The 27,208-nt window shown below is 41.6% G+C and overlaps 1 protein-coding gene across 48 annotated transcripts in view; it reads right to left on the bottom strand.

The window, feature by feature from the left end:
- Positions 1 to 27,208, bottom strand: part of Nrcam (neuronal cell adhesion molecule) — a 276,409-nt gene that overhangs the window by 206,372 nt on the left and 42,829 nt on the right. For 45 of the 48 annotated variants that reach the window (XR_381525.4, XR_003950054.1, XR_381526.3 and 42 more), the window contains exon 2: positions 10,768 to 10,923. The exons of the other annotated variants lie outside the window; for them this stretch is intronic. The gene's annotated coding sequence lies outside the window, so the exon portion shown is untranslated. The remainder of the gene's footprint in view (positions 1 to 10,767; positions 10,924 to 27,208) is intronic. 48 annotated transcript variants of the gene reach the window in all.

Raw genomic sequence — 27,208 nt, 5'->3', positions numbered from 1 at the left:
AAAATCGCCTTGAATAAATCTCATAAATATATGGTTAAGTAAATATCCATATAATATTAATATTAGGTTCAAAGTTTTGTAAGGTTAAAGGGAGCAAGCAAGGTAAATGTTACCTTGCCTATGTTGTCTGTGTTTTTAAAACTCCTTTTTACTTTATATGTATATTATACTTATTTTAAAAATAGTAGTTAACAATTTACCATTTAATTCTAATAATTCTTTACAAATAGTTGGCTGTCTTATCTTGTTTTCAGCAAAGACATAAAGTAACTTCTGCAAAGTTCCAAAGGGCAGCAGATGGTGCGCCCAAGGTCAGAGTCTATGCTCCCGGATACAAACACACGCTCACCCTTCTTGAGCATATACAATATTTCATTGAAAAACAAAGAGTTAAAAAGAAGAAAAGACTCAGAATTAATATCAATGGACCCATATCATCAAACAACCTGCAAAAAGATAAATATACATCTATATCTACATGCACTTTGGTATAATGAGAAATAAAGTTAGTTTTGCATGCATTTATTTTTGTCATATTTTCTTCATTTTTTTTCCAACTTGTGTGTAATGAGCAGGTACTACTTTAGCACGCAGGGAAGAAAATTAACACTATTTAAAAATACTCCTGCTCTTGAACATCTTTATAGCATACACTAGTCACTTGGTAAATTGCAGAGGAAGTCTAATTACATCTTGCCTGAAAGATCAAAGACAATTATAAGTGTTACCGAGTTCCAAAAGAGTACTCTGTATCCAGCAACAAGCTGGGAAATACTTAATTCCCACTGGCCTTGCCTCAGGCTCCTTTGTCAGCACGACTAAGATGAGTCAGGAGACACATACAGGGAACTCAATCCAGCAGTCAGAAAATGGTCTAAATAAGGAGAGATTGGCTGCCTAAGCGGCACCTTTACAAGCTGAGCCTCAGAAGGGAGTGCCCTGAAGCCTGTGAAGGGAACAGGAGAGCTGCTAATTGTGCAGTGCTGAACCTGCAAGGCAATCCAGGGCTGCAGCTTTTGATTTCCAGAGCGGAGGAAACGGATGCTTTTCTAGAAAGCAGTGGGGAAACACTCTGTGAACTGATATGGCAGACATAGGTAGCATCATCTAGCCCAGGACACACCAAAGAAAGTTCATCCCACAGAGAGAGGTCAGTGCTGGGGCTTAAGCATATCAGCAATGCCAGGCTTAAGGGTTAGCACCATTTTTCTTAAGAATGTGATCTATCAAAATGAAAAATACATCAGTTCTTTACAGGGAATCCAAACCATCCACTGTCAGTTTCTATAAGACAATGGAAGAGGAACAGTGTGAAATCCAGACTCCAACATCTGGAATCACCTCACTCTTCTCTACTCAGTATCTTGTGAATTAAATCAAATCACTAAATCACTGGCTCCAAGCATTGCCTCACAGCTTATAAAATAGACACAGTTATAGTGGCTACACACACACACACACACACACACACACACACACACAAACACACACGACCTGTGTCTTCTCAGAGTTATACAACCTAGGAAAATCCTCTTTCCTGACTCAGGACCTTAACTACACAGTATTGATGAACAGATCAGAACTTTAATCCCAGGCTTTAATTCAAGGCCTTTAATCCCAGCACTGGGGAGGCAGAAGCAGGCAGGAAGACCTCTAACTTCTAGGCTAGCCTGGTCTACAGAGTGAGTTCCAGGACTGCCAGAGCTACATGGAGAAATGGTCACTAAAACAAAAAACAAACAGAAGGGGGGGGGGGGGAGGGAAGGAAGGTAGGAAGGAAGGAAGGAAGGAAGGAAGGAAGGAAGGAAGGAAGGAAGGAAACCAATTACAAAATAGTAGCTTGTAAGGGAAATGATCAATGAATATTCATGAAAACAGCTATCCAGAAATAAAGACAAAGCCTTTTTTTTTTAAAAGGGTCTTTTCTTGTCTCTTTAAAGTGAAAAATGAGCAAAAGAAGAGGAAGCAGCAGGAGAGCTTTGAGGGTGAAAACAAGAAGTCAGAGGTTGACTATGATGGACTGGAGGGACCACTGGAGACATATGCCCCAGAATGCTAGGGACTTGACTAGCTTCCACCTTTAACAGTCCAGGGCAGTTGTTTGGCTCCTATAGTATGGACTTCATTCTTGGTTTCCTACCCAAAGATAAACAGGGAGTTTAAACCAGAATCAAGATCAAGAGCTTTAGAATATATGTCTTTTCAATGACGCCGAGAGCCAAGGAAGTAAATCAGAGTTAGAGCACTTGATCAGCTTGTGCAAGATTCCCTCACCAAATAGAAAACAAATAATGAAGTACAGCCCAGCCCCCCACCCCAACCCACCCCCGCCCCCAGAGACATGGTTTCTCTGTGCAGCCCTGGCTATCCTGAAACTCAGTCTGTAGATCAGGATGGCCTCAAACTCAGAGATTCACCTGCCCTTGCCTTCTGGGCGGGGATTAAAGGAGCGTGCTTAAGTTTTACTTCCAGGTTTCACTGATGTTTGAACTTCTGAAAATTAAGCGTCATCATGATGCAGTTACTGAGACAAGGTGTTGGAAGTGTTAGTTTTGCCTTAAGATAAAGCTGATGAGGGGCAGGGCAGATGGACGGTCCATCAGGGAAATCACTCATCCTGCAAGCCGGGTGCCTGTATTCAATTCCTGGAACCCATGTTAAAAGCTGAATGCTGTAGTACCCACATCTGTAATTCGGCACACCTGTGGGAATGGAAGGCAGAGAGGAGAATTGCCCGGAAGCTCCTGGACTAACTAGCCTCTCATATGAATCTGCAAAAACAGAGACCTTGCTCAAAAACAAGGAGGAAACATAGGACAGACTCTTGAAAGTTGTTGTCTGACCTCCATACTCATGCCATGATATGTATGCATCCACAACACACACACACACACACACACACACACACACACACACACACACCATACACACATACACAGGTGACTAAAGGTACTTGCTGCCAAGCCTGATGACTTGAATTTGATGCCAGAACATACATGGCAGAAGGATATAGCTCACTCCAGCAAGTTGTCCTCTGACCTCCACACAAATTCTGAGCATATGCTCACCACCTCCCATGCATGAATCCACACATATGTACAAGCAAATAGATGTAACTTTTTAGAAAGAAAAGGCTGATTAATAGTCAAAACATTGTTGCAGTGCAAAAGCTGGGATGGAGGGGCAGAAATTGGGAGGGGGTGGAAACATATCCTTGTGAGTTGGAAGATTTAAAAAATGACTTAGAGGCTGGAGAGATGGCTCACAGATTTAAAGCACTGACTGTTCTTCCAGAGGTCCTGAGATCAATTCCTAGCAGCCACATACATAGTGGCTCACAACCATCTGTAATGGAATCTAAGGCTGTCTTCTGGTGTGTCTGAAGGCAGTGACAGTGTACTAATGTATATAAAATAAATTAATCTTTAAAAAAATGACTTAGACAAAATTTAGACTTTTAAAAGGTTGAAATCAACTACCATATCTCTGTGAAACCTCTTGCGGTAAAAGGATTTGAAATGTGAGATTTGAAGGTAGTAACAGAAGTAAAAAACGACTCCTTCTTCAATATAGAACAGAGACTTCAACTCTTAAGAGTACAGCGTTTTCCCAAGTATACATGAATCCCAAGATTCTTGTTAACATGCATATTCTGATTCAGGAGTTCAAAGGTGGAGCTGAAAAGCTTAATTTTTAACAAGATCAGGGTGGGTGAAACCCAGGCAGCTGGTATTTAAACCACACTTGCAGAAAGCACGACTGTTGAAACTAGAATAAGAGCTATGTGCTGTCAGAGCTGTGTGTGCTGGAGAGGGCATCTCCACCAAGCTTTCTTATTTAGCAGATACAAATTATCCTGATTTGATTTTGATGACTTGTCACAAGCTAGAGTTATCTGGGAACAGGAACACCAATGTAGAAAAGGTCCCCTTTCGGTTGCCCATAGGCAAATCTGGGAGGGCTCAGCCCACTGTGGGCACTGCTATCCCTGGGCAGGTGGTCCTGGAACTATACAAAAGTGAGCTAAGCAAGCCATAAGAAGCAAGCCATGAGGAGCGAGCCAGTAAGCTGGGTTCTTCCTTGGCCCCTACTTCAGGTCCTGCCTCCAGGTTCCTACTTGGGTTCCTGCCCTAACTTCCTCCATTGATAGACTGTGAAGTCTAAGCCAACTAAACCCTTACCCCCCCCCCCCCCAAGTCGTTTTTGGTCGTGGTGTTTTACCACAACAATAAGAAGCAAACTACGATACTACTTCGTCCTAGGGTGTCATGAAACTGAACACAGACAATATGCCACACTGTTTAGTGAGAGGCAAAGAACCCTAGATAGTATTTGATAGAAAGAACGAACTGACCCTACAAAGATGTGCTCTCACCTCCCCATGTGTGTCCCCTATATCATTTAAATACTTATATGCATCTGTGTATGTATGTATGTGTGTATATATGCATATATACATATCACACAATAATTTTTTAAATCTTAGAAGAATATAAGGCATTATTTTAAAAGACTGTATGGAATAGAGACTCTCTGATGAATGGCCCTTAGGGAGAGGTGAAACCAGGCTTAAACCTTAATCCTGTCCTTTGGCAGTAAGCAGACGCTTTGATCACTGTGTTACTACTCAGGATGTGAGAGGCCAGGCCAGGACAATTTTATTTTCAGTCCTGTTGCTAAGTTTTGTTTCCAAAGTACTGTTATCATCTTGTCTGGATGTATCAGACTGAAAACACACATCTGAGCTCAAGCACTTATATTACCTGAGAGGGCAGATGTTACTGTGAGTTCAAGAATGCTTTCTGACTCAGTGTATAGTAGAAGATGGATTAACAGCTGCTCATCTCTATAGGGGAGATGCAGAAACAGGTCACACTGCGTGATTAGAATAACCAAAGAAGGCTTCGTAGAGGATTAACATGAGCTTCCACACATGCTCTGGAGGAAAGGGGTAGCTTAGCTAGCAGGAAAGTAGCTTAGGAAGAGCAAAGGCAATGCTGAACAGCATCCCAGCAAGGATGCGTGGATGAAAGTGTTACCTGTGAGGACATTTGCATTGTCAGACATGGGATGCATACCCAGAGCAATATAATGTTAAGATACTGAGGCCATGGCCACTGATGTAGTCTCCTTGCTTCATGAAGCATCGTTTAATCCTCAATCTTTCCTTCTGGATTTCATTTTCCAAAGCATATTAAAGGATGCAATTGCTTCAAGATGACTCTTGACTCAAACAAATAGTATTGATAATGTTGACTATAAAGAAGAAATTTTGCCATATTTTTCCATTTTAATAAAGACAACCAAATTGTTTCAAAGTTTAAGATGAAAGTGTATATCATTCGTTGCTACCTCTTTAGCCATTGGATAGCAGCTCTTAAAAAGGTAGAAAATCATAAGCCAGCAGAAATGGCTCATTAGGGCATGAATCCAAAATAGATGCCAAGGGGATAATGAATCCAGCTTATATGATGGGAAAATGCAAAGACTCATTAATTCATATTATGCTACGTTGCTCTTCTATCACCTACTGGAAAAACAAATTCTCTCACTGCCACTCTCATTTCAGCCTGGCTTGCAAGACACTAGCATAATAGCTGAGGTTCAAAAGTTAATAATAAACCTGAATGAGGAATAATTTTGAAAGTACCCAAACAACAAAAGGCAGTGGAGAGTAAAAATTCAAATGTTGCAGGATGTTATCCGATTAGAAATTTGATGGAGCCATTGTCCTTCATCAAAATGGTGCAGGAACTGCTGATATGAGGTCTATGACCTCTATGGTAGGATTGAGTTTGCACCAAAAGTCAGTGGCTCAGCATTTCCTTTCTTCTTTATAAAACTACACACAACACAGGGCACTGGATAGCAAATTTTAGTGCTAGAAATTACTTGAGCCTGTTGAAATACTGCCCACTCGGAAGTGTCACCCTGCCAACTCACCCATGACTTCTGTTTTCCAAACATTTCTCTTTCAAAATCCTATGAAGCTTATTTCCAACTTTAAATATGTTTAAGTGCCAACTCCAAAATTAACATAAGCCCTACCCACTGGTTTTGTTGCTGTGGCTTTTGTTTTTTGTGTCTTCTTCTTCTTCTTCTTCTTCTTCTTCTTCTTCTTCTTCTTCTTCTTCTTCTTCTTCTTCTTCTTCTTCTTCTTCCTCTTCCTCTTCCTCTTCCTCTTCTCCTCCTCCTCCTCCTCCTCTTCCTCCTCCTCCTCCTCTTCCTCCTCCTCCTCCTTCTTCTTCTTTTGGTTTTTTTTGTTGTTGTTGTTTTTGAGACAGGGTTTCTCTGTGAAGTCCTGGCTGCCCTGGAACTCACTCTGTAGACCAGGCTGGCCTCGACCTCAGAAATCAGCCTGCCTCTCCTTTGTTTTTAATTCATTGGTTCTTGCAGCACTCACCCAGAATCTAGGCAGAAAGCAGTTACCCGTCCTGCCATATTCTGTGCTTCCCTGAGGCTAAGACACTACCACCATCAAGCCAGATAGCAATGGCTAGAGCTAGCTTCCCTGTTCACAGTGCCAGGCCATCTTATGTTCAGCCTACAATAGTTACCACATCTGTGCATCCCAGTTGTGACGGTTTGTATATGTTTGGCCCAGGGAGTGGCACTATTAGGGGGTGTGGCCTTGTTGGAGTATGTGTGACACTATGGGTATGGACTTTAAGACACTCATCCTAGCTGTCTGGAAGCCAGTATTCTGCTAGCAGCCTTCAAATGAAGGAATATGTAGAACTCTCAGCTCCTCCTGCATCATGCCTTCCTAGATGCTGCCATGTTCCCGCCTAAATGATAATGGACTAAACCTCTGAACCTGTAAGCCAGCCCCAATTAAATGTTGTCCTTATAAGATTTGCCTTGGTCATGGTGTCTGTTCACAGCAGTAAAACCCTAAACTAAGACACCAGTTCCTACTGCTGTATACAATGTTGCCAAGAAAACCTGCAAAAGCCACTGCCTCCCAGAGCTTGCTTTCCTGTTTCCACTCAGTTCTATAGACAAACCCCATAAAGGATCAGTGTTTAAGTGGGATCACGTGAATGTGTCTGGGACTTGGGAAGTATACGTGAGAAAGAGTAAGAGGGAGGAGACAGACTAAAAAGAGACAGAAAAATCGAAGAGGGTGAACCAGGGAGGAATAGCCCCATGCGCTGCACATCGCAGTGGAAACCCCTTTCCCTACTGGCAGCCATGGCATGACTGAAACACGTTTCACACACACCCCATGAGTCACAGCCCACTGCTCTGGTCAAGAATGGTCAACCCTCGAACACCACACAGAATAATTCATTGTCTTCACGACCACCTACTACTTGCATGCTTATGCCGTCACTCTGAATCAGAGCAACTGAGCTTGTCCACAGTTTCATTTTCTATGCATAAAATCCACGGCAGACTTTAGGGTAACTGAGCAAATCAGAAATATTTTCTGTTTATAACTATTAGTTCTGAAAGCACTAGTATTCTTTTCAAACTAGAAATTAAACATAGGTGGTTTAGGGTTCTACTGTAGTGGTAGAACCAGAATAGAAAAACAGAAGATAACAGAAAGAAGGTCCAGGTTAAAACTACAAAGAACCGTGAAATTAAAACTATAAAGTGTTAACCACAGTCTCATGTTTTAAAGTAAAATATATTTGGTCAATCCAGAGTAACTAACTAATGTAATTGCCATCAGTATAAAGTAGTTCTTGGTTCTTGATTAAATTTTTTAAAATGGATAATTCAGTCTATGCAATTCAACAAGGTTTGGTTAGGGAGGGGGGAGAGGGAGAGAGAGAGAGAGCGAGAGAGAGAGAGAGAGAGAGAAAATGAATATGATTCTGGAGGAAGGCCAGAATGTTTCAAGAAACCCAGTCACTGGTTCCAGCTGCTAGGATTAAAGCATTTATCAAATTCTGCCTTAATTTCATTTTCTGTGTTTGAAAATGAAAGTGATAAATGAGCCGATCCTGGAAAGATGATAATGAAGTGGACTATAAAGACTACAATGGTAAGGTTTTGTAACTCCCCAGCACATCTTAAGAAAATTAGTCATTAAGCTAATTAAGGCCACAGTAATTCAATAAAATTGACCCAAAATAGCACAATTGTAAGTATTATTTGAATTTAAAATTCTTACCCAAGACATTCCCTCAAAGAAGGCTCTGAGTAATAAGCGCCTGCAGTCTAACTAGGGGAGACTCACTCTCAGACACTGAGGCCTCTGTTATGACAGATCCGTCAGCCCTGATCAGACTGGATGCTAGGAATACCAAGGGGTGGACTCAGTACCACCCTACTGGAGCATTCAAGAAAGGCCCTGGGTCTCCTATAAACAATGCTCAAATACTTCACGAGGCAATGGAAATGAGGAATTGACAAGAGACCAGGATAATTAATATTAAAAAAGAGTTATACTTGGGCAAATAGCACTAATTGAAATGGAGAATGACACTGAATAGCAGCACTCCTAAAACGTTGGGGTTTGTTGTTTGTAAACAGTGTTTAAAAGTTCTTTTGTTTGTTTTTTTTTTTTTTTCAAACTAAAAGGGCTATCAATTTGGTTCCTAGGAAACAGCTCAATCTATGGTGCCATGAAAACAAAACCTACGGCGACTTATATAAATGAAACAACAAATAATGTTCAAATGGAAATTGATAAGATTTTGGGTTGTGTCTTACATATATGAACAAATTATATTGAACACTTAAGTATTGAATTACATTTTAAGAAACTGTAGTTACTGCCTGCTTGGGATCTTGTTACTTCTTTTCAGTTTTTATATTTTGTGATATTAGAGATGACGTCAGGGTTCCATAGATGCAAGGCTAGAACTCTCCTAACTAAGCTGGATCCCTGGACAGTGGATTGGAGTGCATGTGTCGTTCGAGAGCTTTATAGCTAAGGTGAGTGGCTAGCCTGTGGGCCTGTAGAGGCGGGCTTATTACCTTTCTAATAAGAGGATGTCAAGCCATCAGGGCCTCGCCATTGAAGATGATATTGGAATCCTAGCTCCTTCCCTGCTCTCTCTGCTTTCCAGTCACCCTGAGATTTGCAGCTTTATTCTACAATGTGCTTGCCATCATGAACCCCTGCCTCACCCCAGACCCAAAAGCAACACAGCCAGGTGACCATGGACTGAAACTTTGAGCCAACCAAATCTTTCTTTCCTCTGTGTAAGTTGGCTTCCCCAGGCTGTTTCTCACAGCCACAGAACACTGACTAAGCTGGCCTACGATTTCAATGTTTCTAGACCCAATTTCCCCTTTTACCTCCACTTGATCCTTCCAGCCACCTGGTAAACAATTCTACTCAGATGTCCTCACCTGCCTTGATGCCCTACCTTCTCCAAAGTATTCTGCTTTCACCTTTTATCCATCATGTTCTTCTTAGCCATCCCAGTCGGAAACGCAAAAGTCTTAAGTCCTGATTTTTCCTCCTCCCAAGCACAACCAGTCTTCAAATCTAGCAAATTCTCACTTCTTCAAATAACGCTCTTGTTCTGTTGCTTCCTGCTTCTATTCAAATTCTATTTCTCGAAAATATTCCCAAGACTATTCCAAAAATTAGTCTTTCCTTCTTTCAGTCTTGCTAACCCCTCTCAGATTCTCTTTACTCACTCCAGAGTAACACACCCAAAATGCTCATGAGTTTCAGCTTAAAGCTTCTCAGAGTGTCTGTGTTTCCCTCTCATCATACATACACACTCACCAGACCTTAAGGTTCCACATCACCATATAATTCCCTGTTTTCCTTTTGGGATTCACAACTGTACCCCTCTGCTCTGGCCTGGGGCACCTTTTCCACCTCTGCCACTTAAATCCATTTTTTGATCATCTTTCAAAAGCCACTTCATCTCCAGGAGCCTGCTTCACCGTACATCATCCTCCAGATCTGAGATGCACTGGTGCCTGCTGAAGGCTTTAATGTACTCCCAATATGTTCACAACTTACTGGACTTGTCATTCTCTTCTTTTTAACAGATCTACCTATAGTTACATTTAATATTTACTACAAATATCTATATTTAACATTTGAGAGATATTGGTTGAGTGCACACTATCATTGTTGATTGAGACCATAGCAAGGTTTATTGATAAACTCTGGAAGAAAAGAATTGAAAGGTTGGATAATATATTGGGGGGAAATGAGTATTTAGAAATAATACTGAATGATTTTCTTATTATGTAAAGATATTTGAGCTTATAATATGCCTTTACATAAACTAAACCATGTGAGCTTGGAAGGCCAGGGACAGCAGGCATAAAGACCAACACTAGCTACATAGCAATTCTCAGAAATAGAGCACTACTACTGTGTTTTGATTGCTTGATTTTTTTTTTTTGAGGGTGGAGTTTTTGATATTTAGACACAGGCTCACTGTGTGGTCTGGCTGGCCTGCAGCTATGTAGACCACACTGACATTTAACTCACAGAACTCTGACAGCCTCTGCCTTAAGTGCCAGGACAGAAGCTATATCACCACACCCGGCTAGACTGTGGGTTTTGTTGCTGTTACTTTAGTGATGTGCTTAAGAGTTTATATATGTGCTCAAATACATCCTTATAGATCAAAGTTTCACTTAAAATAACTTCCAATTCATTTACCACTAACAATTCTTCCCCAGAGAAAATCTCATGGTCACACACAGAGAATTCTCAGAAACGGTTCCCCATTCATTCTTTGAAGAAATGGATTGTGGCAGACATACCAGTTAATTTAACTACCTATAGTTAACTACTTAACTACTAAAGACAAAAAAGAAGCCACTCCCTCTCACCTTCAGAAGATCCTCAGGGTCAGAAACCTCCAATGCTTCCCTGATTTCTGAGTCCACCTTTTCTCTGGGTAATGTCAAGAGCTGAAAGCAGCCTTGGTTAAAAAGCCTTCAGCAAATAGGGGTACTGGCTTTCACTGGAGAGCAGCACAAAAATTCCTGAGAAGGAAAAAAAAAAACACAAAGGAATGTAAACTCTTGGGGGTCAGTTCATTCTATTAAGTTGAGTTTCCTTTTATTATCTACCTAAAATAAACAAGGGAACTTGATACATACGAAATTTTGTGATTAGTTTCAATTGAACATTATTGCATTTACAAGCATTAGTAATTCTAAGAACTTTAAACAATTTAAGGGACAGGGATAATGAAAAAAGGTAACTTAATTCCAATTACATTTCAGTGCAGCAGAGAAATGTGAAATACTTCTCAACAGAAGCACACAACTGTGCACATGAATCAAAAGAAAAAGAAAAAAAGTACCTGCGCTTATTCTTCTCTACTACTACGTGGTAATGCACCATGGTTTACAAACACCTCAACACACAAACACTTCTTTCTGAGAAGAATCTAATTCAGGCTGAAAAGAACAAACAATGAAGAACTCAGCGTTTGATCAAGGCTGACAGTGTCAGAGAGTTCAGCCATGCAATTATGTTTCAGAGTGGGCTTTGAAGGTGATAAGGAAAGATGTCAACCTGGAATAAAGGGGTTGCTGAGCACACTGTAGACAGAAAAAAAAAAATTAAATACCTCGTTAGGCAATGTGGAATTTAACAGAGTAAAAGCTGAATTAAATGGAATCCACGAAGCAGGAATGCTTGGATAGTGTATTTCTCTAATACCTCTCTTTTATGAGAAAGAAGAAGAATTATAGACAGGATTGTTTAGAAAGCTGATGTTACCAGAACGGCAGCCCAGAGGGAGACTAGCTGAAGCTGGAAGTTCGAGCCCCTCTATAACCAATAGTATGAACTTGGGCTTGCTAAGTGTTTCTCAACCCTATCTGCACTCTAGTACTCTAGGTGGACTTAAGAGAAAAAAAAAAAAAAAAGACTGATAGTGTGGGCAGGCTGGGAAGATAGCTCAGTAGGAGAGCACTGCACAGTGAGGCACTGGGTTGCAATGTTCAGAACCTTATTAAGCTACACATAATAGTCTGTGTCTGCCATCCTAGAACTCCTACAGTGATGTGGGAAGTTGTGATAGAAAAAATCCCCACAGTCTCTCAACCTAAACCTGGCATATGTAGCCACAGACAAAAGCCCCTGTCTCAAATAAGCTGTAAGACAAAGGACCACACTCCAGACTGTCCTCTGACCTTGTCGTCTATTTGTCTGTTCAGTGACAACTCACTCTTAAGTTGAAAAGCAGAAACAGAAGCTTGCCCAGTAATTTTGGATTTTGACTGCATACATAAGCAATGTCTGTTGTTTGCTAATGAGGGTTAATGTTTTATGGAGTGATTGGGCAAGGCTGAATATTGACTACTGAATACTGTTTCACGTCAGACGATTTTCAGAAGAGTCATCACCAAAATCTGCCCTACAAGACTCAGTGCATCGGATGTCTGAATTTAAACGTGGCACTGGAGTCTCGGGAATGTCCTCTGCAATAGCTTCAGACAATACACCTTCTAAGACTTATCTCCCATCAACGGAAGGAGGGAGCTGTGCTGCCGGGTGCTATTACATCTCATTTATACTACGCAAATGATTTCCTTTCTTGAAGGCGTTGCTACTGACTATAACAAAATCTGATTTATAAATATTTCACACATGAAATTGAATTTAGTTAAGAAGCTAATGCAAAACCATTTCTGTCTCTGACATCCCGGGCATATTTTAATTCCATTGCATCACAGTTATCTCTAGAGCTCTTAATAATATTAACATAAAAGAGTGATTTTCATTAGACAGTGCTGGAAACAAACAAAAGAATGGTAAGAAAAGTAAAATAAAAACCTAGGTTCCAGGAGGCTCCAAGATATGGAGCCTAACCATCTCTCTGTCTATAGTTCATCCCATGTTGAGAAATTCACATAGAGCTGAATTTCTCATCCTATACCTGTACCTCAGAGGAGTGAGGTCCCCTTCCCTTCCCTTCCCTTCCCTTCCCTTCCCTTCCCTTCCCTTCCCTTCCCTTCCCTTCCCTTCCCTTCCCTTCCCTTCCCTTCCCTTCCCTTCCCTCCCCTCCCCTCCCCTCCCCTCCCCTCCCCCTCCCTCCCCCTCCCTCCCTCTCCCTCTCCCTCTCCCTCTCCCTCTCCCTCTCCCTCTCCCTCTCCCTCTCCCTCTCTCTCTCTCTCTCTCTCTCTCTCTCTCTCTCTCTCTCTCTCTTCTTCCTTTCTTGACAGTGGGATGTGATGGGGCTCATGGGTTCCCGTCTGAGGCAGTTGGAGGGCCTATTAAAAAGCATCACAGAGAAGTGGATGCTCACAGTCAGCTATTGGATGGAACACAGGTTCCCCAATGGAGGAGATAGAGAAAGCACACAAGGAGCTGAAGGGGTCTGCAACCCTATAGGTGGAACAACAATATTAACTAACCAGCACCCCCGGAGCTTGTGTCTCTAGCTGCATATGTAGCAGAGGATGGCCTAGCCAGCCATCATTGGAAAGAGAGGCCCGTTGGTCTTGCGAACTTTATATGCCTCAGTACAGGGGAACGCCAGAGCCAAGAAGTGGGAGTGGGTGGGTAGGGGAGTTGGGGAAGGGGGGAGGGTATGGGGGACTTTTGGGATAGCACTGGAAATGTAAATGAAGAAAATACCTAATTTTTTAAAAAAAGCATCACAGAAAAGTCTCTGTCTTAGGAAAGTAACAATAGGATTGGTCAATTAAGCTGTATTACTCTGGAGTTTGGAGAGGATACTGAAGGTCCTGGGGAACCTATACAGAGGGAAGCAGAAAAGACACAAGAGAACTGGAAAGCAGATGGTGCCTGAGGTTCTCTCAACCCGTCAAGTCCCTTCCAACCTTCCAAATTTAAGCAGGTACTATGAGTGAGTCTGTCTTTTTAGAGTGCTCTTTTGATCAATATCTTTCTTATATCTTCATAGGTCTTTTTGTTAGAATAAAATTCTTAGATTTTGTATCCATTATGCTTAAAGCATTTGTCTCCCCAATTCTGGTCCTACAACATGTGTGCTATGCCCTTTGCCTGCACAGCACTCACAAATGAGGAGTATACTGTCTAGAATGGTTTTCATACCACAGTGGCATAAAATGAATAAATACCTACTGGATAATAAACAAAGATAAATGTACTCCCCCTGTCTTGGTTGCTACTAATGATGAAAAATTACCAATACTACAAATCATCCTACTGATATAAGATGCTACATAAACTGATAGATAAAGCTTTTAACACACAACTGGTTAAAGACTAAAAAATCCAGAAGAGTTACATCTTAGCAACAGTAAAGAAAATAAGAAAGTTGTCAGCATGAATTCATTATTACAGTAATCACCTGTGCAGTGGACCAAGAAGTCATGTTTGAGAAACATATTGGCGAAACAGAGCCAGGTTAGTTTCAGCCTTCCCTGAGGCAATTGTGGAAATTAGAAGAATCTGTCATTTTAAGTCATCTGGTATAGCCCTGCCAAAATGCAATTGTTTTCCTAAGATATCAACTGTGTTGTCTGATTTAGCTTTCAGTAAGCCTCATGGAATCTCTCATTACAGTGAAAAGCCCCATGGTCATCTTAAGTTCAGGTTTTCTCAGTTTTCTGTCTCCAGCTTCACTGTCTAGCTAGACAGTTCACAGAGAAACCCGGTTCATTCTTCAACGTTTAACTCGAAGCCTCCTGTCTTCCCCAGGCTGGCTCTCAGTGCTTTGAAAGGCCTGCTACACCAGCCTATAACAAAAGCATATGAGGGATAAGAATATAGCTCAGTAGGTAAAGTACTTACCTCTAGAGCATAAATTTAATCTCAAAAACTCACTTTAAAAGAAGCTGGTATGGTGACACATACATTTAGTCCCATGACTTGGGGGTTGCTGGCCAGCCAGCCTGACCTATTTGGAGAGTTCCTTGGCTCCATGAAAACAAATAAAAACCAACAGTAATGGATAGTGCCCAAGGTGTGGCATCTGAGGTTCTTCTCTGACCTGCACATGTGCCTGCATACACGTGCACACCACCCCTCCCCATAAACCTCCACACATAGAAGAGCACATAAGAGTGTGCATGCATGAATTTGATACCATCAGTGTTGCTCAGGCAAAGGAGTTCCTGACATACCTCTTTTTCTCTGTAGTGTTGAATTATTCAACTGTTTATACAACAACTCTTCCTGTACATGTACATACAAGCCATAGAACATGCTTGTACTGGAAATAAAACCTAGCAGCTTCTGCTAAAATGTGATAAAATACTACTTTGTGTTTGAGCATACTATAAGGTTCGGTTTTCTATAGTCATTCTCAGTTAATCCTAAAAATCCAGTGCCTTTCTCCACCCATTAAAAACAAACAAATATGCCTCCTCATTGCTTCATCACAGCCTCCAACCCCATCAGGGATCCCCTGCTGTCCCAAAGCCTCTCCTGCCTGGACAGCAAGTAGGCTGAAGGTAGATCCACACTTCATTTTCCTCTTCCAGATATAGTTCCCCTAATCTCATTCCCAGGCCTATAGCAGAAAACTTGCCACAGTTCCCCTTTCTTCTCTAGCCCCATCTTTTATCAATGGGTCACAATAAGTTTCTTCTCCAACCTTGCTTCCTCCAACTCATCCCAGTATCCCAGACTCCAACACCAACAGACATATCCTATGAACAGGCCAGCTGAGCAAGCCAGGGAAGCAGGCAAGCTAACTGAAGACCTTCACCATTCCCTTCTCTCTTCCAGACTCAAACCCCAGTCTCAACCCTATCTCTGTGACAGAACACGTGCTGCAGCCTTCCTTAGCCTTCTGCTCACACCTCCTGTGGATCCCACACACCTCCCCAGCTCTAATATTCTCATTTTCCATTTGTTGCTTTATCTCAGCCCCCAACTCCAGCAAGCATTCTCTGTTAATTCACAGACCACTACTGCTTGGGAAGCAGCATGCTTGTGTGTTTGTGAATCACCGGGTCTGTGCCTGGTGCCTGCAGACGCCAGAGAATAACAATCAATTCCCCTAGAACTGAAGTTACAAATGGTTGTGAGCCACTTTTTGTTCTTCTAGATCCAACCCCCAAGTCTCATCTCCACCCATTCCAAGGAGATGACATACATAAGCAGTTCCTGGTTAAGCCTTCTGCTCACCTCCCTTCTGTGAACCTCTATTCCCATTACTAAGTGTAAGCACCCAATACCCAGAAACACATTTTACCTGCAACCACCAGTAGCCACAACTGTCAGATATAAAGAAAATCCCCTACCAGGTAACACTCAGAAGGACTCATGCTCTTGAAAAATCCAGAAAGGAAACAAAAACCAAGGATCAAACATCTACCCAACAAAGACAAACCCATAAATCATCACCTAGACATATAATCATCCCAATCCAAGATACCTAGATACCAATGTCAAAACACAAGCAATATACCAAGGCAATGTGTCTCCACTAGAGGACAGCTATCCTACCACAGCAGTCCATGAATACTCCAAAATAGCAAAAGTACAAGAAAAAGACCTTAAAACCAATAGATAGGGGTACTCAAGAGGAAACGAATAAATTCTTTAAAGAAATGCATAAAAACTTAAACACTGGAAGGAAATGAATATAACTGTTCAAGGCCTGAAAATAAAAAAAAGAAGCAAACCCAAACTAATAGAATTATGGAAATAAAAAATTTACAAGTGTGAATAGGAAATACTGAGGCATGCTTCACTAAAAGAATATAACAGATGGAAATCAATATGGCAGTTCCTCGGAGTTGAAAATCGATCTACCTCAAGACCCAGCTACACCACTCTTGGGCAAATACCGAAAGGATGCTTCATCCTACCAGAAGGACTCCTGCTCAATTATGTTCGTTGCTGCTTAGTCACAGTAGCCAGAAACTAGAAACAACCTAAATGTCCCTCGAATGGAGAAAGGATGAAGAAACTGTGGTATATTTACACAATAGAGTAGTACTCCGCTGTTAAAATGACATCATGAAATTTGTAGGCAAATGAATGGAACGAGAATGGAGCCTGTCAGAAAGGGAGGGCATCTGATGGAGGGGGAAGGTGGGGAGGAACTGAGAGGTATAGAAGGAGGAGAAACTGTAATTAGGATATTTTGTATAAAAGAAAAGAATCTATTTTCAATAAAAGGAATAAAAATAATAAGAACTAAACCAACCAAACAACAACAATAACACACATTGGCCAGTGGATAAGAGTGCGTAGCTTTTGGAGGATTTGCATTGAATTTCCAGCATCTACATGGTAGCTCACAATCTCTTATGACTCCAGTTCCAGGGTATCCAATGACCTCTCTTGGGCTTCCATGTACTTCTGAATGCACATGGTGTACATAAACTCACACAAGCACACACACACAGAGAGAGAGAGAGAGAGAGAGAGAGAGAGAGAGAGAGAGAGAGAGAGAGAGAAATAGTATATATATTATTATATTTCCCTAGCTTCCTAGTGATACAGACAGAAAGTGACAAAGTCAAGACCAAAGATGTCTTGTGCTTATTCTTAGTGCACATCTCTTCCACTGACCCAACGTCTTCTATTGGTTGTGCAAATAAAAGAAGCACACAGACACCCATGAGTGCTTACTCCACTCTGAGGGCTACTGGATTCCAATGCATGTATTTGAGTGTCCTAACAACATTTTGACATAGGCATCTTCATCATCCTACCTGCCAGAAGACAACACTAAGGCACAGAACCTGAACTCCTGAGCCAAGGTTGCATGGCTAGTTAAGTGACAGAAAGAGCTCTGCCACCCAGAAGATTGTGGGAGAAGCTGTTGGATCTGTTGCTAGGAAAATGCCTAAGCGCGTTTTGGAACGTTCTCTGGCATTTCCAAAACAGTGAGACTTTTCTTCTCTTGTAAATCCTGAGAGTAGACATTGGCATTGGAGATGAGAAATGATGGTGATTCCAAGAAAAGAAGGAAATGCAGTTCTTCCCTTCCCCTCTCTGCTGTGGTGAGGGAACGTGTGGGTGACTTGGCAGCACAAAATGCTTGCAGCAAAACTACCATCTGCTGCCTTGAAGCTGGCTATGTATACTCTTGCTTATTTTAAAAATCAGTGGAGAGAATGCATTGGTTGGGTGAAGCAGACAGTATAGGCCCTTGACATGCATGGAGTAAGTTCCACAGCTCATGGTTTGGAAGGGGACACCTGAGAGGCTCGTAAAGCACCAGTTTGCATTGCACATACTCACTAGCTGCATTTGCACTCACCCTTCTGTGAGGTATTCCTTGTTCTGAGTATGTCTGAAGGTGAGATAAAAGAAAGAGGAGCCAGGGAGAAGTGGCCCAATCGTCAGTGAATCACCTCCTAAAAGCTTCCCAAACCAACCCTTCTTAGTTCTCACAATACCTCCATCATTATTACAAGAATGCCACATACTGATATATTAAAACATGGGCTCATATCTTTCTGCCAAAGCAAGTCAACAAATAAATGCACAGACAAAGACTATGTAAAGAGTGAACGTCTCTAACTGAAAAAGAAAACTCGAGGTTTTGAGCTTGAAAAAAGCTGTTGACTTTACATATATTTTTATGTGTGCATGTGTGAGTGGTCAGGTGGATACATACACATGCATATGTGGAGGCCAGAGGACAATCGCAGCCATTGTTCTCCACATTCTAGTCACCTGATTTTAAAGACAGGGTTCTTCCCCGATTAGGAACTTGACACGTTGGCTAGGCTAGCTGAATGGCCAACGAGCTGAAGGGTCCTTCTGCCTCTACTCCCCTGATACTGGGCTACAATATACACCATCATTCTCCTTTTTTTAACCCTTCAATATTTAAAGCTTATAGAGGTTTTTTTTTTTGAGAATTTTATACATGCATACCCTATGTACACCATTTCTACTTTTCCTTCTCCTTATACCCAACACCTCCCATATTCTTCCTACTCTTTTCTAAAATTGTTACACATAAATACATTATACATACTTCCCTACCCATCCCCCGCGTGTGTGTGTGTGTGTGTGTGTGTGTATGTGTGTGTGTGTGTGTGTGTGTGTGTGTGTGTGTGTGTGTGTGTGATCTCGAGTCCATTTAGCATTGCTCTCACGCACATGTGTTTAGGATTGACCACTTTAGATTGGCTAACTTGAAAGAGGACTGTGGCGGATCCGTTCTTCCTCTTTCAGGAACCATCCCCTTCCTGCTTCATGTATAAGGTAAGCCTTGTAAAACTTCCCCTATCCTATTTAGCACATAAACTGGTGTTATTATTCTGTAGGTCTTATTTTGGGTGCTAGATAACAGGAATGCCCGGCTTTTAAAATGTGATTTCTAGAAGTCAAATTCAGCTCTTCATGTTTGCAAAGAGAGCACTTTACCAACTGAGCTATCTTCCCATCCCCAAAGCTATTAACTTTAGATGTGAGTTATATACCTCCAACACAGAATGCTCAATAAAAATGTGTTGCAGCAGAAAGCCAGGGACATCTATAAATCTGTCTCTGTCTCAGTATGGGGCAGCGGGCAAACATTCTACACTTGAGTTATATCTGCAGCCTTCTCTTTACGTTTGGTTGTTCTTGAGACATGGTCTTCTGAACTTGCCAAAGCTAGTCTTGGAACTCACTTTCTAGTCCTGGTGGATCTTGAACTTTTTAATCTTCCTGTCCTGCCTTCCCTAGAAGCTGTGATTCTAGTCCTTCATCTCCAGATAGGGCTTAATCCTTTCCATGTTCTTGAATTAAGAGATATCCTTGGATATCACAAATTTAAGTCCTAGGAATTCAAAGGGAAAGGGAAGAGTATGTTGATCACAGGAAAGTCCTGCCCTAAATCAGGAAAATGAAGCAAGAGTCTGCCTGCCAGAATCACCATGAAAGGCAGACTCGGCACTTGGGTAGTGGAGGGTGCAGAGAGGGTGCTCCACGCCAGAATCAGGCAGCAAACACTGACAACTTCTCGGAGATGTTGGCAATGGAAGAAAGAGGGGAAACAGAATGGAAACTCCAGGGAGCAGCAGAGATGAAAAGTGATTTTAGGCCACAGGAGACGTGAACACATTTGTAGGCTGAGGAGACAGAGGCAACAAGGAAAAGCAGAGAGAAATGAAAGTCCAAGTTGGCAAACAGGGATAGGACCCAGTGTAGAGGGCTGGGAAAAAGGAACAGCACAGAGAATGAGGGACTCCGTGCCATACTGCCACACACACCATAAACACAGGAATCGCTTCAACATGCTACGTCTTGTGTGGGCTCTTTGTAAGTCTTCTCCCATGTTGGAGAGAAGGCTTTTCTGAGTGAGGCTTTCTGTGATGGGCCAATGTATAGACAACAGCTGATTTGCATACTGCCCAGTCTCCTTTCTGAGAAACAGCTGGAGTCAGTCAAAATGAAATGAAAGGCCATCACACTTTAACAGGAGTAGAAAGGGCCTTGCAACCTTGAACTTGAGCCTATTAGAATAAACAAAACAAATTTGCTTTGATGACTCTTAAAAAAACAATAAATAAAAGTGAGTGAACTAACTCCAACGTGAACAGGATTTGTTTGTTTTGCTTAGCGGCAATCATTTATGCAAATGACCAAGAAGCAATGAGTCCTGGGTATTGCCCAGTGCTTCCGAACTGGAATGCTAAGGCTTTGTGTTCCCTTCTTGTTTAGTTTAGCCGGGGGTTTCATCTTTACATGGGAAGACTTCTGCAACTGATTTCAAAAACCTTTTACCTCTAATTAATGTCATGAAATATGAAAAGTCCAGGTTTTTTAAAATAGAACTTTCCTTCTGCTACTGTATATAGTAATTTTTAATGTGTCAGTGTGCTTCCCAAGTCTTTTATTTTGCTTGTGTGAATATGCATTTGTGGATGCCTGAATTTTTTTCAATTTTTTTAAAAAACTGGACTTTGAATGTTCTTTGGATCTCCTTTTCTCTGCCACAACCGAATGAGTATTCATTCTCTGGATGGTTGTAGCAGTGTATGGTAATAATATCTTGCACTTCAGATTCAAAGGTCTGAGCATCTTAAGTTCATGGCTAGCCTGGGCTACACAGAAAACCCCCGTCTCAACAATCAAAAAATAAAACATAAGTGATATCCTTTATCCCATGATTTAACAACCTTTCACTTATTCAATTAACTCCCCCAACTCACTAAGCCTATAAAATCAGTTTCAGTGTCTGTTTAATAGTTTACAATATAAAAAAATCATATCCACTTAATCAGGGCCCTAACACTGAACATTAATATGATCCCGATTGGCTGATTTTTAACTGCATTTCCTAAAGATATACTATTTTACTAGTACTGACTAAGAAACAGCCAGTAAAATTGTTAGACACTTGATAATATGGAGGACAATTCAGCTATAAAGTTCATTGTCTTCACTGTGATTAGGGGACTATTGAACTATCAGGATTTCAGACCTGCTTCCAGTACCCAGCTCCATGATAGCCCTGCCCACACCATTTGTTCTGTATCAGTCACTGAACTAGACGTCTGCCCACACCCAAACAGCTACAAGTGGTATGTGTCAGCAGCTTGTGATCTTGAGACCCCTTGGGGAAATTTCTCAGTGGGTTGGACTTAGCAATGTCCCAGAAGGCTTTAAAGCCATGGGTGGGATGCTAATTGTGACTATGGTCACAGTGCACAGGTGACTACATTAGGTTGAAAACTGTCAAATTGTCCATTTAAATATGTAAAGTTGGTTGTATATTAATTATGCTTCAATAAAAAAGTTGAAGAAATTCTGATTTGGAAGCAGAGAAATTCTGATTCCACCTGTCCCATGTGGGCTTCCAGGTAGTTTTAATGGGACGCTGAGACCCATTGATCTACTATGCAGGATTTCCAAATGTGAACTGATAGATTGATGGACTCGATATAAAATTGACAATTAAATATTTTAAAATAAGTGATTTTTTTTTTACTGTTTTTAAGGATATCAACTATCCTTTTTAAAACGCTGTTAAGAAAAGCAACTTAGAGGATTGATTTAGATAATTATCTAATAGTTCATTATTCCAGTTTATCTTAGTCAGGGTTTCTATTCCTGCACAAACATCATGACCAAGAAGCAAGTTGGGGAGGAAAGGGTTTATTCGGCTTACACTGCTTGAATTCCAGTCCTGGCTTCCTTTGGTGATGAAGAAGCAGAAGCTGATGCAGAGGTCATGGAGGGATGTTATTTACTGGCTTGCTTTTCCTGACTTGTTCAGCTTGTTTTTTCATAGAATCCAAGACTACCAGCCCAGAGATGGTTCCACCCACAAGGGCCCTCCCCGCTTGATCACTAATTGAAAAAATACCTTACAGCTGGATCTCATGGAGCCATATCTTCACCTGAAACTCCTTTCTCTGTGATAACTCCAGCCTGTGTCAAGTTGACACAAAACCAGCCAAGGAATCTTTCAGATGCAGTGCTAGATGTGTTAGATGCAGTGAGCCAGTACATAGATCATGCATATGAATGTGAGTGGCACTTCTTAAGATCCTGTAACTCTCCTAAGGGGACTTAGACTAGATTAAATAAGCCATTGTTTAAATATTGATATGTGTAGAAAAAAACTAAACACAGAAATTGTAAAAATGAAATTGTAAAAACACACCTGCTATGACCACACTGCTTCATCTCTGATTCTCAGAGAGCTCTATTTCAATCCAAGAGCTGTTTGCTCCGTTTGCCAAATCTCTGAGTTGGGTCTAGGCTTTTAAGCAAGAATGTGGGAAACGCTGTCCCAGAAAATTGGAAGCTTCCTGCCAGGGGCACCATCTCAGTCTCCTGACAGGTGAGGCTCTGTGCCAGTGTCTTCATCTGAAGAAAGAAAACAGCGTCGTATCCACAATAAAACAGCCAGGCCTTCTTATTAGAGAAAATTAATATTCAATATCAGCTTGCATGTCTCAACTCTGTTATTAATAAGAAGCCCTGACTATAATTGGTATTGGCACAGAATACAGTTTTGGAGCTTCACCCAGCTGGAAAATGATCATGGAGTACGGGGCTTCGTTCCACACAGTCTCACAGAGGGATTAGAAGAATAAAAAGAAGCCAACAGGCTTTGGGGAGAATTGTTCTTCCTGAGTTCTGAAATGGCCATGTGGGGAGCAGGGGCAGAGTTGTGGCTGTCACTGGCATGGTTCTCCTCACTTCCTGGCTGCCTCACCTCCACGGGGCACTGCAAATTGAAATTTCATGATGTAGCACTTTGGAGTTGGGGAACAAGAGGCGTACCTGATCCGAATTTGCTGCTGGCAGTGAGACAAGACATAAAACACACCCGGGAGGAGGACGCTGTCATGGAGCCACAGACCACACACAAAACAAGGTCTTCCCACTGTAGCTGGAGACCAGGCAAGTTAGGGTTGATGTGTGCAGAGAATGGAGAGAAATGTCACCTGCTGAAGGCATTGTTTCCTGACTGCCCGCCACCACCACTGCCCCAACCAAAAGAAGACAGAGCTGCCTGCACACCTGAAGTGATAAATGGGACTGAAATGGAGATGAACTATTTCATATTCCTAACAGGAAAAAAAAGCAAGACCACCTACTAATGACCAATGTATTGTACGGTTCTCTACCACAGCTTGTGATGTGCACTGTAAGCAGGCCTCTCTTCTCCAGACCTGCATCCTCTCCAGTATCTTCCTTACCCCCATTGCTTTCTCTGCAATTTCTTTAGACTCTTGCCCAAGTCACTGTTGATATCATTTTTAGGTTATCCCAGCAGCAAAGTACCTGGTCTGTGGATGGCCTGGTCCATCCTCAGCCAAGTGCCCAGATTAGGAGTCTAGGAGCCCCATGTTCTGTGTGGTCCGGGGGCGTTGTTTGGGAAGACAGGGGAATATATCAGCTTACACAGCCTCACCCATGCACTTTGCTTTATTAGCGTGAAAAACACTTTACAAGTGACCTGCCACAGGCTCTCATTTTGATAGTGAGAAATTCAACTTTTACAAAATTTCTCAGGCAAAATAAAACCCTCAAACCCTGCAGGACTTGTGAACACCAGGCTATGTTTGCCTTAAGTTACCTGATAAAATAATGTCCATAAGTCATAAAAGGAACCCATATTGTAATACTAGTCATGTCATAATTTCTACTTCTATCGCCTGATCTTTAAACAAAAATTACATCCTGCAGTTTATAACAGTTTTCAAAGGCTGTATTTGAACAATTGATGTCCCTTTAAGTCAACCCAGGTATGTGCTTCCTCTTTGAAGTATCTAGTTTTTGTTTTGTTTTGGCTTGGTTTTTTGTTTTGTTTTGTTTTTTGTTTTTTGTTTTTGCTTTTCGAGACAGAGTTTCTCTGTATAGCTCTGGCTGTCCTGGAACTCACTCTGTAGACCAGGCTGGCCTCGAACTCAGAAATCCACCTGCCTTTTCCTCCCAAATGCTGGGATTAATGGTATGCGCCACCACTGCCTGAACTCTAGTTTATTTTAAAATCATTACAAAATCATAAAAGACAAACATCACAACATGATGGACCCCAATGAAACTCTGAGCCCCATAGTCCTGAGGTAGCATGCTCTCAAATCAACATGCTCATATGCTAACTGCATAGACCTGGGGGTCCTAATGAATAAATATTCAAATACAGAAAGAAAGTTACAAGGAACATAAATAGACCTGCAAGAAGTTTTGTTTTGTCTGCTTCTTTCCCCCAGAATACAATTCTAGTTACTCTGACTGTATTTCTTTTTCTTTCTTTCTTAACAGATGCATGCTGTTATAATGATGTCAGTACAAATCGACACTCATCTTCCAAAACTTTCAACCATGTGAGCCTCTTCCTGTGGAGACCACGAGATAATGTCCTTGGGGAAGAGAAGGTGAAACAGGAAGCAGCCTTTTAAGATTTAATAGGCTTCTGGGAGAGTGTGCAGGGGTTAGCAGTCCTGGCTGTCCCTGAAACTCCCTGGGGCTTGGGTCCCGTTCCCAGTGACTTAACTGGTTTAGGTAGTGACGAGACCTTGATCGGTTTTTAAGGCTCATTCTGATCTATTACAGCTAATACTCTCCCTGAGGTAAACTTTTCTTCAACAGAGTACTAAGAACTCTGTAACAAGCAGAGTAATCCAAAAACAAATCAAGCCATCTGAGGGGCAGATTTCTCTTACAAGTGTGTAGGGAGGGCTGCCTGCCTGAACCCCCATCCCAGGATGTTGAAAAGTGGGGGCCCACAGCAGCTGATGAAGATCTTTGAAACTGCTTATTTCTTTTTTGTTCTTTTTTTTTTTTTTTTTTTTTTTTTTTTTTTTGGTTTTTCGAGACAGGGTTTCTCTGCATAGCTCCAGCTGTCCTGGAACTCACTCGTAGACCAGGATGGCCTCGAACTCAGAAATCTGCCTGCCTCTGCCTCCCGAGTGCTGGGATTAAAGGCATGTACCACCACTGCCCGGCTGAAACTGCTTATTTCTTATACACCACTTTTATCCCAGATCAGCATTTGGCATAAAGTAAAACAAAGGAAAAAGCCTTGTTCATCTGCACATAAAATTTTTCTACATTTAACATTAGTCTATTTTAACAACAGCTTTTCTTCTACAATGAAGTGAATTAATATATCCAAAATTTTATACTCACAATTTTTCACTACCTCATTCCCCTCTCCCCAGGGGGGGAAAAAAAACTGTTGGAAAATAGTCGGTACTTTCTTCAATTCATAAAAATACTTGTCATAGATGTTCTGTGAATGTCACCAGCACACCATTATCTGTAACTAACTTGCCAATTATTAGTTTTCCTTTTCTCTTTCCCATAAGCCCCAGTGTGTAACTATACTCTAATTTTTCTGGAAGATTAATTTTTGACCTATCCAAGGAAAATCTTTTAGAAGTAGTATATAGGATGTCTTGGGGGTGGGTAGGGTCTTACTCTTAGGCCAGGCTTCTTTCAAACTTGGGATCTTCCTGCCTCAGCTTGCAGAGTGCTAGGATTACATATATGCACTGCCATACCACACTGCCCCACCCTGGAAGTTCAGACAAGGGAAATGTTCTCTACCTTCTAACTGCACTACAAATTTCCAGGTTTCAATTTCTAATGTCAAAGACAAAAGACACCATTGGAGTTTTACTAACTACAAATAATTATTTGCTAGATTGTTCTATTTTACCAAAAGTGACCAGACTGAACTCTCACAGAAAATGTAGGTAACTTGCCTAACCCAGTATTTAGATCAGATAAAAAATTCCATGAGAGCACTATAGACAACTACCTGCTCCTTACAAATCCTAACCATTGCAGCCTTCAAACCAAAGCTCAACACACTCCTCCTCCAGGATACCTTCCCTGAATCATTACCTTGGAGCCACTCACTTTTATTCTTCCTGTTCTCTCATCCCTCAATGGTGTAGATTCAGCCAGAATTTAGTTTTAAAATACCCTTTGTACCTCTCATTGGTACCAGTAATGTAGAAACACAGAGGACCGGCAACCAATGAAGGTCAATAAGAACTTATTAAACACTTAGACCACCTTGGGTTTCTTACTTATTTTTGGGGGGTGCTGGGAATTGGACCTACAGCCAGGCATCAAGGTAGGTCACTGAGCCTTAAGCCTCAGCCCAAATATTTATGACACCAAGTTATCTGGCTAATATACATTTCCCGGGGTGTTGCATTGTCCCCAGTCTTTGTGCCTTCTTCAGCTTGTCTGTGCTTCCTTCCACACAGTTCCCATAATTGCTTACTTAGTGCAAAGTCACTTCACCACTGACATAGTGGCTCTCAACACTACCAGCTGCCTCTAGCACATGACTCCAGCCGTATGCCCACCATAGTAGGAGCTGTTGAAGCTCCATACCTAGTCCAACATGGCTGTTATGAAGACTGGCTCCTTGAGACACTTCTACATCCTAAAGTAATACCATCTGTGGAGTATAGGACTGGATTCTATGACTACCAATAAGCTTGGGAACAACAGCTTAGCAACACAGCTTAAGACCCAATGGAAGGGACTAGGCTAAAGTACTTATCACTCAGGCATAAGAACTTGAATTCTCCATTGATCTCATTTTCCCCCTGTGGTATATCTTATTGCTGCAAACTGGAGCAGGGGGAGCAGAAATATTATTAAATGACTCCATAAAACATCAAACACAGAACCATCAGGTCTGTGCCCGCTGAGCTGAACAATGGGCAAGGCAGAAAAAAAGTCCGGTAAAAAGAAATAATAACTACTTCTTAGTTAAAGTGGTTGCCCTACATCCTAATTTGTTCCCATAAAAGATTAGAGGGCTCTGTGGCTTGGCTGCAGTTCCTCCTGTGTGGTTTCTTTTTATTTACCTAGATTTTTTTTCTTTTAGCAGTGGCTCTCTCCAGCTGCACCAACATTTTCTTCTGAGAGATGCCACAAACT

The sequence above is a fragment of the Mus musculus genome, chromosome 12, assembly GCF_000001635.26.
Source record: "Mus musculus strain C57BL/6J chromosome 12, GRCm38.p6 C57BL/6J".
NCBI lineage: Eukaryota > Metazoa > Chordata > Mammalia > Rodentia > Muridae > Mus > Mus musculus.
The sequence above is the reverse complement of the archived record's forward strand: the minus strand, read 5'-3'. Positions and strand labels throughout refer to the sequence as shown.